The sequence below is a fragment of the Capsicum annuum genome, chromosome 5 (assembly GCF_002878395.1).
Source record: "Capsicum annuum cultivar UCD-10X-F1 chromosome 5, UCD10Xv1.1, whole genome shotgun sequence".
Taxonomy (NCBI): Eukaryota; Viridiplantae; Streptophyta; class Magnoliopsida; order Solanales; family Solanaceae; genus Capsicum; species Capsicum annuum.
In genome coordinates this window covers 14,541,912-14,561,131 of record NC_061115.1, presented here as the reverse complement: position 1 = coordinate 14,561,131, position 19,220 = coordinate 14,541,912, and the positions used below count along the sequence as shown (strand labels likewise).

General features: G+C 35.6%; 2 pseudogenes; one reads left to right on the top strand and one right to left on the bottom strand.

Annotated features, from left to right (window-relative positions):
- The window catches only part of LOC107853856, a 33,102-nt pseudogene extending 31,140 nt beyond the window's left edge, over nt 1-1,962 (bottom strand).
- Nucleotides 1,963-2,303: 341 nt separating this feature from the next.
- LOC107853873 lies at nt 2,304-19,122 on the top strand (annotated as a pseudogene).
- Nucleotides 19,123-19,220: the final 98 nt, after the last annotated feature.

The following is a 19,220-nucleotide window of genomic DNA, read 5'->3' as shown; positions in this document are numbered from 1 at the left end:
CTTCCAGCAGCTCAAATCTTCTAGCTTCCCCAGTAAATATATCTCTTCTATCGACTTCTCTCAACACCCATATGAACTTCAGTTTGCTTTGTTCTAATCCCACCGCGAGCTCCATGATTTCACTATCGGAAAATGTAGTTGTTCTTCCAAAATATATATAAATCACTGATCTCGGAGGTTGTTTGTTAAGCCACTTCAAACATATATTATTCCTATTTGAGACATGATCGAGTTTAGTTGGCAGAATTGGTCCAATTTCCCATTGTTGTTTACTTTCTGCTTGTACCAGCAAATCAAGAAACTCGCCTTCAATTACTTTGCTCGTATTATGAATATCACCTGATCTAATATCCATATATGGACCCTGAAGAGCTCTAAAGTCTCTGAATTCATCTGGCAGTGATCCTTCAAGGGAGGGTAGATTTTTAAGCAAATCTTGTCCAAGCTGGATAGACATCCCACTAAATAAGCATGAAATACGGCCGAAACCTGAAAGGCAATTAAATCTATATGATTCCGCATTGTTCAAGTACGAAACAACCTAAACATTATAGGAAATTAAGGAATCATGAACAATAACAACCCGTCTTGCTTTTGAGGAAATATTGCGTAAAAAGGAAGCAATGGGCTCGCGCAGAAGCAAAGATGCATCCCATAATGGCTTACGATGGATGGGAATTTTCTCAAGGCATTAAAGATGGGTGAAGGTGAGGCAAATTCAGGAGTTGGAATGTCATGGAAGTGGATTTTTTCTATGTCAGAAGGATTTATGGCATTGGATCGAACCCGAGCTTGGCAATTATGAGAAGCTGAGCCAACATCATAGACTGGAAGATCATAGGATGAGGAGATTAAATAGGCAAGTTGAAGAAGTTGATTGAGATGGCCTTGAGATGGAAATGGAACCATTACTATAACTACTTCATGATTTTGTTTCAAGTTGTCAAGTTCTTGGTTTGGCAAATCCTCATAACTACATATGGTAGTAGAAATTTCTTCAAGGTAACGAGTTTGACGTCTGCAAGAATTGAGCAAAAGAAAACACAGGTAAGACTTGGAAATTTTGGTTACCATCCATAAAAATTTGTTTACACCAAAACAAGTTACTTTTGTCCAAGTTATAGCAAATTCAATCCAACTCGCTACTATTTTTGAGTTGTTTGATTTACATGTGATAGTGTGTAGTGTGTATGAATAAGTGTAAGAGGATAGGATAACAAATGTATGAAGGTAAGAAGTGTACCTTCCACCTTCTTTCTAGTTGAAAGGACCAATTATATGACAACTTTGGAGCCTGGAGATATGTTAAGAAGAGTATTGTGGTGCAGGAGTATTGTGACCATAGTTAAGAAAATTGTACTGCATCACTAGTCACAGTGGCAAAGTCATGATTTTCACCGAATGTCAAAATATTATTGAGGTGGAAATCATCAGGGCATCATGCGGAAGCTAATAGTTACAAACCATAAAGGGGAAAAACTATAAAAACTTTATAATATGATATGAATTTGGCCAAAACTATTTTAAAAAACACAAAATATTGGAGAGAAAATTTCCCCTGTTGAAGTGTGTGGTCGAAGCACATTTTTATTATTTAATTATATTCTCAACCCCCCCTAAATAAGACTCTTAATCGACCACATTGTGGACGCTATTTGTGTTATGACATGAGAAGAGGGACCTTCAAGGTCCAAACTTTTACTCAAAAGAGATTAGCCAAATCCAGAAAAGAATTATATTTTGCTTTCAGAGAAGTAAAAGTAATTATGGTAACACTTTGATTTTCATTCAATAGAAAATTAAAACTCAAATTTGGTAAGAAAATCAGGTCAATAACCCTAACAAATATAAAGAAGAAAACCCATGAAGAAGCCAAGGGGAGTCAACATATACATAAAAATGAAATTTTAACCTAGCTATGTAATTTCTCAATGAACGCTTGAGCACATTTGGTTTAGCCATTGATTAATACTATTATTATTTTTGAATTATCGGATCTTGATTATGTACCATCCACCTTTTGAGAAGACAAAAGAACCAATTATATGACCATTTTTGGAGGTATGGCAAGAGAAGTATGTGGTGCAGAAGAATTGTAACCATAGTGTGTTTGTTGGAGTCTCTCTTGAAAGTTCACTTGTTGGCTTCAACCGTATGATGTATTATACATGTGAACATTTTCACATAGTGACAAAAACAAAAAATTGTCTATATTTTGTATGTATATATAAACCTTTGTAATACAAAACTTCATACAATACAACCAACAAAAATTTCATCAAAATCTGCATTTTTTTTCCTCAATGGATAACAGCAATGAGAATCTTGAAATCTTGAAAAAAAAATCAAGAAAATGAAGTAGCAATATTCCTGGTTCCATTTCCAGCGCAAGGCCATCTCAATCAACTTTTTCAACTTGCCTGTTTAATCTCCTCATCATATGATCTTCTTGTCTACTATGTTGGCTCAGCTACTCATAATCATCAAGCTCGAGTTCGAGCCAACGCAATAAATCCATCAGACAGCCAAAATCCATTTCCATGATATCCCAACTCCGAAATTTGCCTCACCACCACCTGACTATAATGCCTTGAGCAAATTCCCATCACATCGTATGCCATTATCTGATGCATCTTTGCTTATGCATGAGCCCATTGCTTCCTTTTTACGTGATATTTCCTCAAAAGCAAAACGGGTTGTTGTTGTTCATGATACTTAAATTTCCTATAATGTTCAGGATGTTACATCCTTGCACCACACGGAATCATATATATTTAATTACATTTTAGTGTTCACTATGTACTATTTCATGTCTTTGTCTATGGGAATATCTGTTTAACTTGACGAGGAATTACTTAAAAAGTTACCTTCCCTTGAAGGAACTATGATAGATGAAGGCAAGAATTTTTGAACTTCTCAGATACCATATAAGGATATTAGATCAGGTGATATCCATAATACAAGCAAAGTAATCGAAGGTGAGTTTCTTGATTTGCTTGCACAAGTAGCAAGTAAACAGGAGAAGAAACAATGGGCAATTGGACCATCTTGCCTACTAAACTAAATTGTGTCACAAATAGGAACAATATGTGTTTGGACTGGCTTGACAAACAACCTTCAAGATCAGTTCTTTATGAATCTTTTGGAACTACTTCATTTTCCGTGAAATCAAGGAGCTCGCGATGGGATTAGAGCAGAGCAAATAGAGGTTTTTACGGGTGTTGATGTTGGGTTCAAGTTGAATGTGTGAATAGAAAATGAAGGAAATTAGTGGAGGGAAAGTGAGATCACACATAGAAGAAAAGTGTACTCACAATAAGAAAATTCTACTAATTCTCCCACCAAAATTTCATGTGTTCTTACTAAGAAACATAACTCCACATAGGCAGTGAGGCAAGAACCAAGAGGTGCAATGCGCCATTGTTGCTTGTCTTTGGCTTCAGCTTCCGATCGATGAGATTAATTTTGTAGACAATTTATTTGAACTTGGAAAAACAAGTGATCCAAAAAATCCAAGGAAAAATGACACACTATTTCGAAAAAAGGGAGACTGTGGTCAGATGTGACTGTTGAAAAAAGACACAATATTTTGAATGGACGGACATAATTGTTCCAAAGGGATACACCTTTCCGATGAACCATTGCTTCCTTTTGTAAAAGGAACTTGATGGCTATAAATACCTGCATTTTTTCCATAGGAAGTAACGAAAAATTTCAGAATTGTAAACACTCTTCTACTTCCAAAAACTCATTTTGATCAAGCTATTATTGAGTGTGTTTGAAAAATTTGATAGTTTGAGGTACCGCTACTGTCGAATTGTGAACTATTTTATCTTGGAAGAAAATATTTCACAACCTCGGATACTTGAGAGGAATTAATTCCTTAAAGACACTCCGTGAATTCGGAGGAATTGGTTCTTATTTTGTTTCATCTAATTTCTTAAAAAAATAACACACATATTTCATATTGAACTTGTGTTGAAGGTGTTGAAAAACTTCATAAAGTGTTCTTGATATAATCCTGAACTTAGGTTGAAGTGGTTTCGCAAACATACGGATTGTGTACCCGAAACAACAATCTTAAGGAATTAATTTTTGTAATCTATATTGTTTGGTTTCTGGAAACTAAAGTTTTATGCTTTCTACTCTATTTGAACTTAACAAGTGATTTGAGAAATAAAAACTTCATCACAAGTTAAATCTTATTCGGTTAACGATTGGAAGACATAAAAACTTCATCGTTAAACTAGAAACAATTATTGTTTAAAGTTGGTACAAACTTGTAATTAGTATAATTCTATACCAAATTTGATTGTCTTTTGTGACAAGAGAAATGACTGAAAACGGTCATGTTGATGACATGACAAGTGTGGCAGCAACTAATGTTGCTACAACCAGTCGCACAACTGCGCCACCCGTTATGGCACTAGTGAAAAACCCCAAAAAAAATTTCAAAATTGATTTCAAGCGGTGGCAACAAAAGATATTCTTCTATCTGACAACCTTATGTCTTCAAAGGTTTATATAAGAAGATGCTTGATGTGTTGGCCTTCTGTTAGTACATTTAAGACTTTTAACTTGGAATAATTGTAAGTTCTTAAGTAACTATCGTTGTTTTTTATGGTATTTCATGTGATTTTGTAGGAAAGTTAAGATGCATGAACATATGGGAAAGCTATGTTGAGAAGGATGATTTTTGGTGAAAGATTCAAGGAATTAAGTTCTAAAGATTTCATCCGATGACTTGGTCAAATAAGCTATTAGATCTGTGATAAGCTATCAGAACATGTCGTCACACATAGGCAGAGAACAAGAAAGGTGAAGCATTTTTTATGACATTTTTTGATAAGTCGTCAACTTCCTGATAAGCCGTCAGGACTTGTCGTCAGTCGAAGGCAGCAAACATGGAATTTGAAGAAGAGCTGACGATATTTTTTTATAAGTCATCAACTTCCTGATAAGCCATCTGGACTTATCGTCAGCCGAAGGCAGCAAACACAGAATTTTAATAGGAGTTGACGACATTTTTTGATAAGTCGTCAGACTCCTAATAAGTCGTCACACATGTCATCAGATTTGTGATAAGTCGTCACAAACATCGTCAGTTAAAGAAGCGAAAATCTGAATTTTTAGTTTCGAATTTCCTTTAAGTTACAGATATAAATAGCATCTTTTAAGGTTTCATTCATCATCTCGAACTTATACCAAAGGCAAAGTCACGTCTTTTTGGGCCTCTTAACTTAGAATTCAATCTTCAACTCTATGATTGGGCTTTGGGAACTTTTTCTTGAACTTGGAAGAGAATCAACTTAAGACTTCATCTTTTGTAAGTTTAATTGCTCTGAATGAAGAATATAATTATTGCTATCTCTTTCTTTCTCATGTGGAACTATAATCCATAACTAGGGTTTTGGGATCTATGATTATTCCTTCATGGATTTAATAGTTGGTTAGGGTTTGAGTGATTGTGGGAACATCTTGATAATTCCTTTGTAATGATTGTTTTCTATTAGTTGCAAACAATAGATCTAGCCTTATATTTGTTTGCTCAAACTGAGAAATAAACTAAAGGTAGTGAATTATCAACGAGGATTTAAGAAGGTTGATTTTCCATCTAATGATTAATGTTGTAACAAGATTAATCAACTCGGGATAAAATAATAGAAGGTTTTCCTAAGTTCGAGAGAATTAGGGAGTACAACATCTAGGTAGGTTGAGAAACACTTAGATGGACTGTCGATACTGATAATTTGGTGTTTCACACAAGTCATTAGAATCCCGTACTACAACTATTATTCAAAAGGTGTTAATAATCATAGTGATCACAAACCTAGTTTCTTTCTATCATTGATTTGAACCATTGAAATTTTAGCTTTGAGTTCTGAAGCAAGTCGAAACTTTAATCATTGTTTGATTGATAAAACTCCCAATTAAAGGAAACCATTATCTATCAGTCATTTTAATCACAAATCGACTTGATTGACACCTTATTCCCTGTGGGATTCTACCCCAACCTAGTTGGGTTATATATTTGACAACGATCACTTACTCTCTCTTAAGATAGGTGTAATTTGGGCGTATCAAATTTTGGCACCGTTGTCGGGGAATACGGTTTCAAATTGAGTATATCTGTGATAATTGACTCGTAGTAAGTTTTTTGGTTTTACTTTTATTTGTTGTTTTTGTTCTCTGTAGGGTAGTTAGTGTGTATTCCAAGTACACAGAGTTCAGGTGAACCATTATTACCAGTACATTCGAAACCTCAGTTGATCAGTAGAATGGTAGACCCACAAGAAGCAGGAAGATTAACTGCCTTGGCTAGGGCTCAGTTAAATCAACAGAATGTAGATAACCCAGGTTGGGTGCCAAATCTGGATGAAGAGGAACTGGGAGATGATGATTTAATTGACCTGGCTAATAGGAGGCATGCAGCGGGAATAGTTGCACCTATAAATCAAAATCGTCCATCAGAGGAAAAATAGACCGCCAAGCTGGGCAGTCTGATATTGACAGTGATGAGGATAATTTAGATGGAGCTGGAGCTACAGGGGCAATCATTCTACCACTACTAGCTCCTGGGGTGAAATTCAACATCATCAGTACTATGATCCAGCTACTGAATTTGAAAGGACTCTTTGGTGGATTACCTGGTGATGATCCAAATCTACATTTGGTGAATTTCATCAATATTTATGAGTCTCTTGATAATCCTGGAGTGGGACAAAATGCTATTCATTTGAGATTGTTCCCACTGTCGCTGTCTGGAGAGGCAACTATGTGGTTGAATAAGCTGACTCTTGATTCTATAACAAACTAGAGGCAATTAAAAGGAGCTTTCCTAGAAAGGTTCTTTCTGCCCTTTAAAATGTTACAGTTGAGAGATGAGATCAGCAACTTTAGGCAATTGGCTAATAAAGTTTTGCATGAGACTTGGGAGAGGTTTAAAAAGAAGTTTACTCAATGCCCAAACCATAAGATGACTGATGAACACTTGATAGAAACATTCTACAGAGCTTTGAACTCACTTACAAACCCAATAATGGATAATGTTGTAGGAGGAGCTTTTATGGAACTCGCCTTTACTGAGGTTGCAGACATGTTAGAAAGAATAACTAAGACAAGTAGAGCTTGGTATACCAGAGATTCTATGGTAGCAAGCAATACTGGGTCTAGTGTAATATTAGTAGAGCAGTGTAGGAGAGAAGAAGAGTGTGATTAGGATATGGCTCACATGAAAACCCAAATGGATCTGCTTATGAAATATTTGCTATCAGGGAATATAGAAAAGGTAAAAGTTATGGGGTCTCATGGTAAGGGAGCTGAATCAAACATCGAGGAAGAGGCTAACTACTTGTATAACCAGGGGATTTCCAGATTGGTGGTCAAGGAAACCAAGGTTGGAACCATCAAGGAGATTGGAAGAATAAAAGTGACAGGAGTGGACTGTATGTACCTCCTGGAAGGCGTGATAATGCTGCCACCAGTTCAGGCAAAATATCCAGGGAGGACATATCTTCCATGAGTCAACTAGTAAATTCGCACTCAACCGCTATTAAAAAATTGGAGCAGCAGATGAGCCAATTATCCGCAACATTCAACCAAAGAAAGAATGGGACTCTACCAAGTGATACAATTCAAAATCTGAGAACTGATGGATCATGTATGGCTATTACCACTAGGAGCGGTAAGATTTTATCTAGTCCAAGATTGGGAGCATCCTCTCAAACTGATACGGTCAAAATAGATTAGGAGATGGTTGATGAATCGTCAGTGGTGCCTGTGGATTTGGGAGGTTCGAAAAAGAACAATGCAAAAGTGGAACAACCACCTAAGCTGAAGCATGTTAGTGATGTAGAGCAAGGCATAAGAAAGGAGGTAAAAGTTTCTCCAGTTGAAATCCCAAGGCCACCACCCTCATTTCCACAATGATTAAATAAGAAAGAAGATGAAGGCAAGTTTAACAAATTCATAGTTATGTTGAAGCAATTGATAGTGAACGTGTCTTTAGTTGAAGCACTTGAGCAAATGCCAAGATATGCTAAATTTATGAAGGATATTGTGATGAAGAAAAGAGCAGTAAGATACAAAATAATGGATAATCTCCATCATTGTAGTGCTATTTCTACAAGGTCCTTGGTGTAGAAGAAGACAGACCTAGGAGCGTTCACTATTCCTTGTATGATTGGATCTCTGGAATTTTCTAAAGACTTATGTAATCTAGGAGCAAGCATTAATTTGATGTTGCTAGCTATTTATAAAAAGTTGGGTTTGGAATACCCCACACCCACCAACATAAGACTAGTTATGGCGGACAAGTCTGTGAAAAGGCCGATCGGTATGCTACATGATGTACTTGTAAAGGTGGCTGATTTCATATTCCCTACTGACTTTGTGATCCTTGATTGTGAAGTAGACTTTCAAGTGCCCATAATTTTGGGCAGAACATTCTTAGCAACTGGAGAGTGTTAGTTGACATAAAGCTGAATAATTTAAAGTTTAGGCTCAACGGGAAAGAAGTTAGTTTTGAAGTTCATCAGTCCATGAAACAGCAAAAGAAGATAAGTACCTTCTTGATCGTTGGTGTATTCTATAAATATCGGAAAGATGCACCAGCTAGGGATGAAGTACTTTCAAGGTATCTTGATGAATTCTGAGCATTCAAGATAACCTAGTCATGCCGCGACATTAAACCAAGCACTGCTTAGGAGGCAACCTAAGGCATTTTGTTGTTTGTATTTGTATTATGTGATTGACATCAGATCTCTTTACCTATGGTGCTACAGGTGTGTTTCTAACTTTCTTGTTTTGGTTTGATGCATTGGGGACAATGTATCATTTTAAGCTGAGGGTGAGACTGCTTGTGGGCATTGATGTCCTCTTGGGATTTTTGTTGTCATGCCTTTTTTTAGAGTCTTGTTCCTAGTAGAGCCGGTATGTTTAGGCGTATGGTGTTTTGTTTTGTGATGTGTTGTGGTTATTTGGGAGAAAAATAAGTATCTGGGGCAATTGACATAGTTTGTTGATTTTTGGGAATGGTAAATACCTATCCAATTGTCTATTTTGTAATTGTGTGATGTGCATCTATATACGACTACTGTGAATCTTCTTATGGCATTAATATTAGGGAGATGATAATCATTGCTAACAATTGAATGAACCGGATAGGTAGTAGCTTGTGATGTACCTTTGTGCCATGTGTTTGTGAGATACTACCTAGTTCCCGTTGTGTGTCAAATCCAGAACTTTCCCGGTTGGTCTTGCCTTAGTTGTAGGAGAGTGGTTAGGAAAGGATCATAGGCCATTTTTTATATTAGTCCACTTTTAGCCTAAATGACCTTCCATGCTTGAATAATATCCCTTGATCCTGATTTTGAGCCTGAATACCTATATTTTTTATTATTATACCTATCAGTTTCCCACTTGTATCACAATGAACCTGTTTTGGCCCTAGTCCTCCTTGGGCATTGTACACTTTGACTTAGGAAAATTGCCTAAGTTGAGGTTGGCTATCATAGGGGTACGTGATGTAAAGTGAGTATGAAGAAGGGTAAAAAAAATGCAAGGCTGGGTGTGGTAGAAAAAGAATAAGAAAAGAAAAATTATGAAAAAGAGAAAATGAAAGACTAAAGGACTGCATCCAGCCTGAATTAGTTTTAGGCTTTGATAAAGAAATGGAGAAATAAGTTGAAGGTTGATAAGTGAGATCCCAAAAATAGTGTATTACCAAGGACGCTTAGTCACTTTAAATATCCTTGCGTATCATACCAACCCCAAGCCTACATTATAAGCTGAAGAAAAGTCCTATAGTGATCCTAGCTTAACTGTCTGAAAGCCTCGGTGATGAAAATAAGGGAAAGCTTATGGAATTTAGCGTACATTGACTGGAACTTCTTTCTAAGAGTGAGTATCTCTTGACTGTCGTGGCATTTACGTTCTTGATTTCATATATGAGTGAAGAGGGATTTCTTTGTTGTAAGGGCACATCGGTTACATTGCTAGCTACTTACTTGTTTGGGTAGTATAACTTGTACATATGCATGGTTATTGTTGATAATTTGATGACATATCTTGATTTCTTTCTGTCACATTATTGATCTTCATTGATATACATAGCTGGGTTTAGAGTGATTGAACATGGAGAGGGTAATGTGTGTTGAGCTCAAATTGATAATCAACTGTCATAGGTATCTTATGTTTCTCTTAGTTAAGCATCGTAGTATAGTGTTATGTAGTTGCTTGAGGACAAGTAATTGTTTTAAGTTGAGGGTGTTGATGTGCTGGCATTCTGTTAGCACATTTAAGAATTTTAACTTGGAATAATTGTAAGTTCTTAAGTAACTATCGTTGTTTTTTATGGTATTTCATGTGATTTTGTAGGAAAGTCAAGCTGCATAACATATATGAAAGCTACGTTGAGAAGGATGATTTTTGGTGAAAGATACAAGAAATTAAGTTCTGAAGATTTCATCCGACGACTTGGTTTGATAAGCTATCAGATCTGTGATAAGCTATCAGAACATGTCGTCATACATAGGCAGAGAATAAGAAAGGTGAAGCATTTCTGATGATATTTTCTGATAAGTCGTCAACTTTCTGATAAGCCATCAGGACTTGTCGCCAGCCGAAGGCAGCAAACATGGAATTTAAAGATGAGTTGACGACATTTTCTAATAAGTCGTCAACTTCCTGATAAGTCGTCAAGACTTATCATCACCCGAAGGCAGCAAACATAGAATTTGAAGAGGAGTTGACGACATTTTCTGATAAGTCGTCACACATGTTGTTAGATTTGTGATAAGTCGTCACAAATATCGTCAAAGGAGCAAAAATCTGAATTTTTAGTTTCGAATTTCCTTTAAGTTACAGATATAAATAGCAGCTTTTAGGGTTTCATTCATAATCTCGAACTTATCCCAAAGGCAAAGTCACGTCTTTTTGGGCCTCTTAACTTAGAATTCAATCTTCAACGTTGTGATTGGGTTTTGGGAACTTTTTCTTGAACTTGGAAGAGAATCAACTTCAGACTTCACCTGTTGTAAGTTTAATTGCTCTGAATGATGAATATAATTGTTGCTATCTCTTTCTTTCTCATGTGGAACTAAAACCCATAACTAGGGTTGTGGGATCTATGATTATTCCTTCATGGATTTAATAGTTGGTTAGGGTTAGAGTGATTGTGGGAACATCTTGATAATTTGTTTGTAATGATTGTTTTCTATTGATTTCAAACAATAGATCTAGTCTTATGTTTGTTTGCTCGAACTGAGAAATAAACTAAAGGTAGTGAATTATCAACGAGGATTTGGGAAGGTTAATTTTCTATCTAATGATTAATGTTGTAACAAGATTAATCAGCTCGAGATAAAATCAATGTGAATAGGAGGTTTTTCTAAGTTCGGGAGAATTAGGGAATACAACATCTAGGTAGGTTGAGAAACACTTAGATGGACTGTCGATACTGATAATTTGGTGTTTCCCACAAGTCATGAGAATCTAGTACTACAACTATTATTCAATGAGGGGTTAATAATCATAGTGATCACAACCCTAGTTTCTCTCTATCATTGATTTAAACCGTTGAAATTTTATCTTTGAGTTCTGAAGCAAGTCGAAACTTTAATCATTGTTTGATTGATAAAACCCCCAATTAAAGGAAACCATAATCTATCCGTTATTTTAATCACAAATACACTTGATTGATACCTTATTCCTTGTAGGATTCAACCCCAACCTAGTTGGGTTATATATTTGACAATGACCGTTTACTCTCTCGTAAGAGAGGTGCAATTTGGGCGTATCAATTCTCCAAACGTGCCCGAAGAAACTTCGGATAAGGAGCGGTTTGTTATAATAGAGGCATGGAAACATTCTAATTTTTTATGTAGGAATTATCTCCTAAGTGGCCTCCAAGATGACTTATACAATGTTTACACTGGAATAAAGACATCTAAAGAATTGTGGAATGCACTAGAAATGAAATATATGACTGAGGATACAGGAACTAAGAAGTTCTTTGTTGCACGATTCCTTGAGTACAAAATGATTGACAGCAAGTCTGTTGTTTCTCAAGTACAAGAATTGTAAGTAATCATCCACAATCTCCTTGCTGAAGGTATTAATTTAGTGAATACCTTATTTAAACATGTTAAAAGTGTTCGTAATGTTCACATGAACTTTGTTGTAGGTTTGGTTATGAACGAGGCATTTCAAGTAGTTGCAATAATAGAGAAGTTTTTACCTTTGTGGAAGGACTTCAAAATTACTTGAAACACAAATGAAAGGAGATGACAGTCGAAGATCTCATTGTGAGGTTGCGCATAGAGGAAGACAATAAAGTCGCAGAGAGGAGATCTATTGAAAATTCTGCAACGAATGAAGGTAACATTGTAGAAGACGACCCCAACAACTCAAAGAAGCGAAACAAAGTTGGACAATAAAGGAATAAACCTAAGAATAAATTCAAAGGGAAATGCTTTAATTGTGGCAAGATGGGCCACAAGTCAACTGATTGTCTTGCCCCAAACAAAGGCAAAAAGAAGGATCAAGCGAATTTGGCTGAATCTAAGAACGAAATGGACGGTCTATGTGTCATGCTTTCTGAATGTAACTTGGTGGTAAATCCTCAAGAATGGTGGATGACTACTGATGCCACTCGCCATGTTTGTGCAAATAAAGAACTGTTCATTGCATTTTCTCTAGCTCAAGGCGAAGAGAAGATCTATATGGCAAACTCCACAACTGCAAAAGTTGAAGGGACAGGAAAAGTTTGCTTGAAAATGACGTCAGGCAAAGTGTTGACTCTCAAAAATGTCCTTTATGTCCCAGAGTTAAGAAAAAAATTGATTTCTGTATCACTTCTTGACAAAAATGGATTCGAATGTGTATTTGTTTCCAAAAAAATTGTACTTAGTAAAGAAGAAATGTACGTAGGAAAAGGCTACCTCACTGAGGGCCTATTTAAATTGAATGTAATGGCAGTTGAAATCAATTAAAGTTCTGTTTTTTCTTACTTTCTTGAGTCAAATAAATTGTGGCATGAACGATTAGGACATGACAATTACAAAATGTTGAAAAACTGATTAACTTGGAAGTTTTGCCAAACTTTAAGTGCAATAAATCAAAATGTCAAATATGTATGGAATCAAAGTATACTAAGCATCCGTATAAGTTTGTTGAAAGAAATTCCAATCTGTTAGACTTAATCCACACTGACATTTGTGATATGAAGTCAACACTATCTCATGGTGGAAAAAAGTATTGTATAACTTTTATTGATGATTGCACTAGGTATTGTTATGTCTATTTCCTAACCAGTAAGGATGAAGCAATAGATGCATTTAGGCAATATAAAACAGAAGTTGAAAATCAGTTATAGAAAAAGACCAAAATAATAAGAAGTGATAGGGGTAGAGAATATGAATCTCTATTCGCACAAATATGTGTAGAGAATGGAATTGCCCATCAAACTAAGACCCCGTATTCACCTCAATCTAATGGAATTTCGGAAAGAAAAAATCAAAATTTAATAATCAAAATTTAATGAAAATAATGAATGTCTTACTAATAAGTTCAATTTTACTGCAAAACTTGTGGGGGAAAGCTATCCTTACAGCTAACCAAATACTCAATAAAGTGCCCTATAGTAAGATACAATTGATTCCATATGAAGAAATGGAAAGCAAGGAAACCCAACTTGAAATATTTCAAAGTGTGGGGCCTATACCTAAAAGGGTGAAGATAGGACCTAAAACAGTAGACTGCGTGATATAGGATATGCTAAAAGAAGTAAAGCATGTCAGTTTTGGGTTCATAAATCTGAACATCCAGATATCAATGAAAATACAATAATTGAATCGGATAATGCTAAGTTCTTTGAACATATTTATCCGTATAAAACTAGACATGAACAGTCTACTGGAGGGTCTAAACGGCCTTGAAATGAACCAAGTGAGGATGTACATAATGATGAGAATCCAAGACGTAGTACACGTCAAAGAACATCAACTTTATTTATATCGGATTTTGTAACATTTCTCTTAGAAAATGAGCCTCAAATATTTAAAAAAGTGATGTCTGATGTGTGAGCAGATGCTAACACATTTGAGGCTATTAAATCTAAATAACTGCAAGGTCTTAAGAAACTTTTGTCGGTTTTTATTGTGTTATCCTTGATTTTGTAGTATAAGTCAAGATGCAAAAGAACCCAAAATAATGGAGGTGAAAAAGATGAGGAAAGTATACATGACAACATTTCTGATAAGTTACCAACCCTGTAATAATCTATCAGAGTTGCCGTCAACCTAGACAAAAAATAGATGTCAGTTGAACTAAGTGACAACATAGTGTGATAAGCCGTCAGAAGTGTGATAAGCCATCAGGATTGTCGTCAGGATTAGGCCAAGAATCAGATTTGGAGTGACAAAGTGATGATATTTCTAATATGTCGTCACATATCTGATAAGTCATTAGTTTTCATCGTCAGCCTTAAACAGGAAGTGCCAAAACTAAGTCGTCAGACTCCTGATAAGGCATCATAAATGTCGTCACCTGTCTGAGAAAAATACTGCACTCTGTGATTTTTTTTCCATAATTAGACTGAATTATTTAAAGCATAATTTCGGGTTTTCTTATATAAGGAGGGATCTGCACCTTGAATTGCAGAGTGGGACTTGGTCACTTTTCTCTGTAGTTTTGGCTCTTAACTTTGATTTTAATTTTCAATTCTTTGACTGAGTTGTGGGATATTCCTCTTGGATTTATTAGAGAATCAACTTCTGACTACGTATTTTGTAAGTTTAATTATCTTGAGTTATGGATTCTATTGTTGTTATCTTTTTCTATTCCATGTAGAACTAAAACCCACAACTAGCGTTGTGGGATCTATGATGATTCCTCCATTGATTTAATAGTTGGCTAGGATTTGAATGATTGTGGGAACATCTTGATAATTATTTTGTATTAATTATTTTCTGCTGGTTGCAAACAATAGATCTCACCTTATATTGATTTGATCTGACTAAGAAATAAACGAAAGGTAGTAAATTATCAATAAGGATTTGGGAAGGTTAAGCTCCGATCTAATGGTTAATAATATAACAAGATTGACCAACTTGAGATAAAATCAATATGAATAGGAGGGTTTCCTAAGTTCAAGAGAATTAGGAAGCCAAACATCTAGGTAGGTTGAGAAACACTTAGATGAACTATCGAAATTAATAATTTGGTGTTTCCCACAAGTCATGAGAACCCAATACTACAGTGATTAGTAGTCATAGTGATCACAACCCTAGTTTCTCTCTATCATTGATTTGAATCATTGAAATCTTAATTTTGAGTTTTGAAACAAGTTGAACACTTAACTATTGTCTAATTATCCCCATTTTATCTTTTCGTGTCATTTGTCTGAATTTAACTTGTAGCTATAGTTTCAAAGTAGTTTAATTGCCACTCACATTGTTTCCTGTGGATTCGACCCCTACTCCAAAGTTGGGTAAATATATTGACGACGACCATCTTGCACTAAATTGACGTGTAAGTTGAGTGTTATCAATGTCGTCTTCAGACTCATCCTATGGAAAGAGGTAGTCAATAGTGAGATTGAATCAATCTTGAGCAACCATACGTGGGAGTTGGTTGATATTCCTTCGAAAAATAAACCTTTAGGTTCTAAATGGATCTTCAAAAGAAAAATGAAAACGGATGGTACTATTGACAAATATAAGGCAAGACTTGTAGTAAAAGGCTTCAAATAAGAAAGAAGGCCTTGATTACTTTGATACATACTCGCCTGTAATAAGGATAATGTCAATTCGGATGTTAATTGCCTTGATGGAGGTATATGGTCTTGAAATCCATCAAATGGATATAAAAATAGCATTCCTAAATGGAGAATTGAATAAAGAAATTTACATAGAACAACCCGAGGGTTTTGTAGTTCCTGGTAAAGAAAAGAAGATATGCAAACTACTTAAGTCACTCTATGGACTAAAACAAGCACCTAAACAGTGGCAGTCAAAGTTTAACCAAACCATGTTGGAAAATGGGTTTAAGATAAATGAATGTGATAAATGTGTTTACATTAAAGACACTCCAAATAAAAAGGTCATTATTTGTTTGTATGTGGATAATATGTTGATCATCAATAAAGACATATCTAACATAAATGCTATAAAACGAATACTTGAGAGCAAGTTTGATATGAAAGACCTTGACATTGTAGACGTGATCTTAGAAATAAGAATTCACAGAACTCCACAAGGGTTGGCGTTGTCACATTCTCACTACATCGAAAAGGTACTTGACAAATTCATGTATTTGGAATTTGGTATTACCAAGACTCTATTTGACGTGAGATTTGCACTTCAAAAGAATGAAGGTAAAAGTTACTCATTGTTGGACTACGCAAGAGTGTTGGGATATTTAATGTATATAATGAATTGTACACGACTATACATAGCATGTGTTGTTAGTATGTTAAGTGGGCACACGAGTAATCCCGATAAAACTCATTGGGTGGCATTGAAAAGAGTTTTGGGATATCTTAAATACACTCAAGACTATGTTTTGTATTATAATAAATATCCTACAGTACTTGAAGGATATAGTGATGAAAATTGGATCACCAGATCGAATAAAGTAAAATCCATGAGTGGATATGTATTTACTATAAGTGAAGGAGCACTCTCTTGGAAATCATCCAAACAGACATGTATCACTTACTCCACAGTGAAATTTGAGTTTATCGTATTAGATAAAGTAAGTGAAGAAGTAGAATGGCTCCAAAATTTCTTGGAAGATATTCCTTATTGTCCCAAACCATTGGCACCAGTATGTATACACTATGATAGTCAAGTGGTACTAGATAGGGCAGGGAGCATGATGTATAATGGTAAATATCATCACATAAAATAGAGACATAATACCTTTAGAAAACTACTCTCTTATGGAATTATCATAGTTGACTATGTGAAGTCAAAGGATAATGTGTTGGATTCACTTACAAAAGGTCTATCTAGAGAGGAAGTTGAGAGAACATCCAAGGGAATGGTTTACAGCCTAGGACAAGTCAGCTTGGCGGTAACTCTACCTAGAAGAGCTAGGTTCAAGGAGATTAAAAAAACTTGTGACTAACAAGTTCAACATTGTCAATGTACCCAACCCATTCTCATGATGTAGATAATATCTAGTAAATAAGGATAAGACTTATGGTGTGAAGTCTTTTAATGATTATCTAAATTTGGTAGATTTGACCAAATAGTTTAATCTATACGATTGAACGTTTAGAAATCACTTATGTAAAGGTGAAGTGGAAGCCGCTTCAAGGATAATGTTAGTAAAGGCCTATTTTCTAAGCTCTCATGAAACTAGGACGTGTTCATGGCTGAAACAACTAAAACCGTAAGAACCATAAAAAGTAAAAGGTTAGTTGTATGAAAAGTGTTGTCTAGGTGTATATTAAAGCTCGAAGGTTCAAAGATATCGAATCTACTGATTGAGTGAGTGCATCCGATGCATGTTTACTACAAAAAGTTTAAAGAGAAACCTACTTATCCATATGCAATCAGTCTTTACTTACTGATCACATATTTGTCCGTAAAGTTTTATAAGGAATAGTCATTCCTCATTCCTGTAGGGATTGTTGGGTTTAAGTTGAATGTATGAATGGAAAATGGAGGGAATTAGTGGAGGGGAAATGAGATCACACCTACAAGGAAAGTGTACTCACAATAAGGAAAGTCTACTAATTCTCCCACATTGGTGGGAGAAAGAAACTTTCATGTGTTCTTATTAAGAAACACAACTCCACATGGATAGTGAGGCAAGAACCAAGAGGTGCCTCGCTCTATTGTCGTCGTCACTTGCTTGACTTTGTCTTCGGATTTACATTTAAATTTTTCAAATGATCGATCAATGAGATTAATTTTTTAGACAATTTGAAACTTGGAAAAACAAGTGATCCAAAAAATCCAAGGAAAAATGAAAAACTATATTTTCCTCTATGAACATGCATGCATGCAGTACAGAAACGTTAGAATGCTGCCTCAAAAGGGACACAACCCTTCGAGGAGAATACACAATGTTTTAGAAAAGGAGTGATAGTTCGATTGGATGTGACTGTTGAAAAAAGATATAATGTTTCAAATGGACAGACATGACTGTTCCAAAGGGATACACCTTTCCGATGAACCATTATTTCCTTTTATAAGAGCCACTTGATACCCATAAATACTTACATTTTTTCCACATGTAGTAACAAAAAATTTTAGAATTGTAAACACTCTTCTACTGCCAAACTCATTGTGATCAAGTTGTTATTGAGTGTGTTCGACGAATTCAATAGTATGAGGTACAGCTACTGTTGAATTGTGAACCGTTTTATCTTGGGAGGAAAACTTCCACAACCTCGGGTACTTGAGGGGAATTAATTCCTTAAGGATACTCCATGAATTCGGAGGACATAGTTCTTATTTTGTTTCATCTTATTTCTTAAAAAAAAAATAACACACTTCTTTGATAGTTCATATTGAACTTGTGTTGAAGGTGTTGAAAAACTTCATATGTATTCTTGATCTAACCTTGAACTTGAGTTGAAGTGGTTTTGCAAACATACAGAATGTGTACTTGAAACAACAGTTGAGAGATGTCGATAGAGGTGATATCTTTACCAGAGAAGCCAGAAAAATTGAGTTGCCAGAGGGATTTGAGGAAATAGTGGAAGGGATTGGATTAGTGGTCATAGAATGGGCTCCACAACCAGAAATCTTGGCTCATTCGTCCACAGGCGGTTTCATGAGTCATTGCGGATGGAATTCTTGTATAGAGAGCATTACTATAGAGGGGGGCCAATAGCTGCTTGGCCTATGCATTTTGTCCAAACTAATATATGGTTTCTTGGTTATGGAAATGTTAAAAATAGGCCTGATTGTAAGGGAGTGGAAGAAATGCAAGGAGCTGGAGAGTACATCCACCATTGAGAATGTCGTGAGAAAGTTGATGGCATCAAAAAGGCGACATGATTAGAAAAAAATAGAGGACCTAGGAGAAGCCATAAGGCGGTCCACAGAGAAAGGAGGTGCTTCTCGAATGGAGTTAGATTCTTTTATCGTGCATATCACAAGATAGACTGGCTTTTCACAATAATATTGCAATTTTTATTGCTTTTCTTTAGTAGTTTTTCCTTTTCAAGTTCACGTATAAAATTGCTTAAATCTTGTAATGCT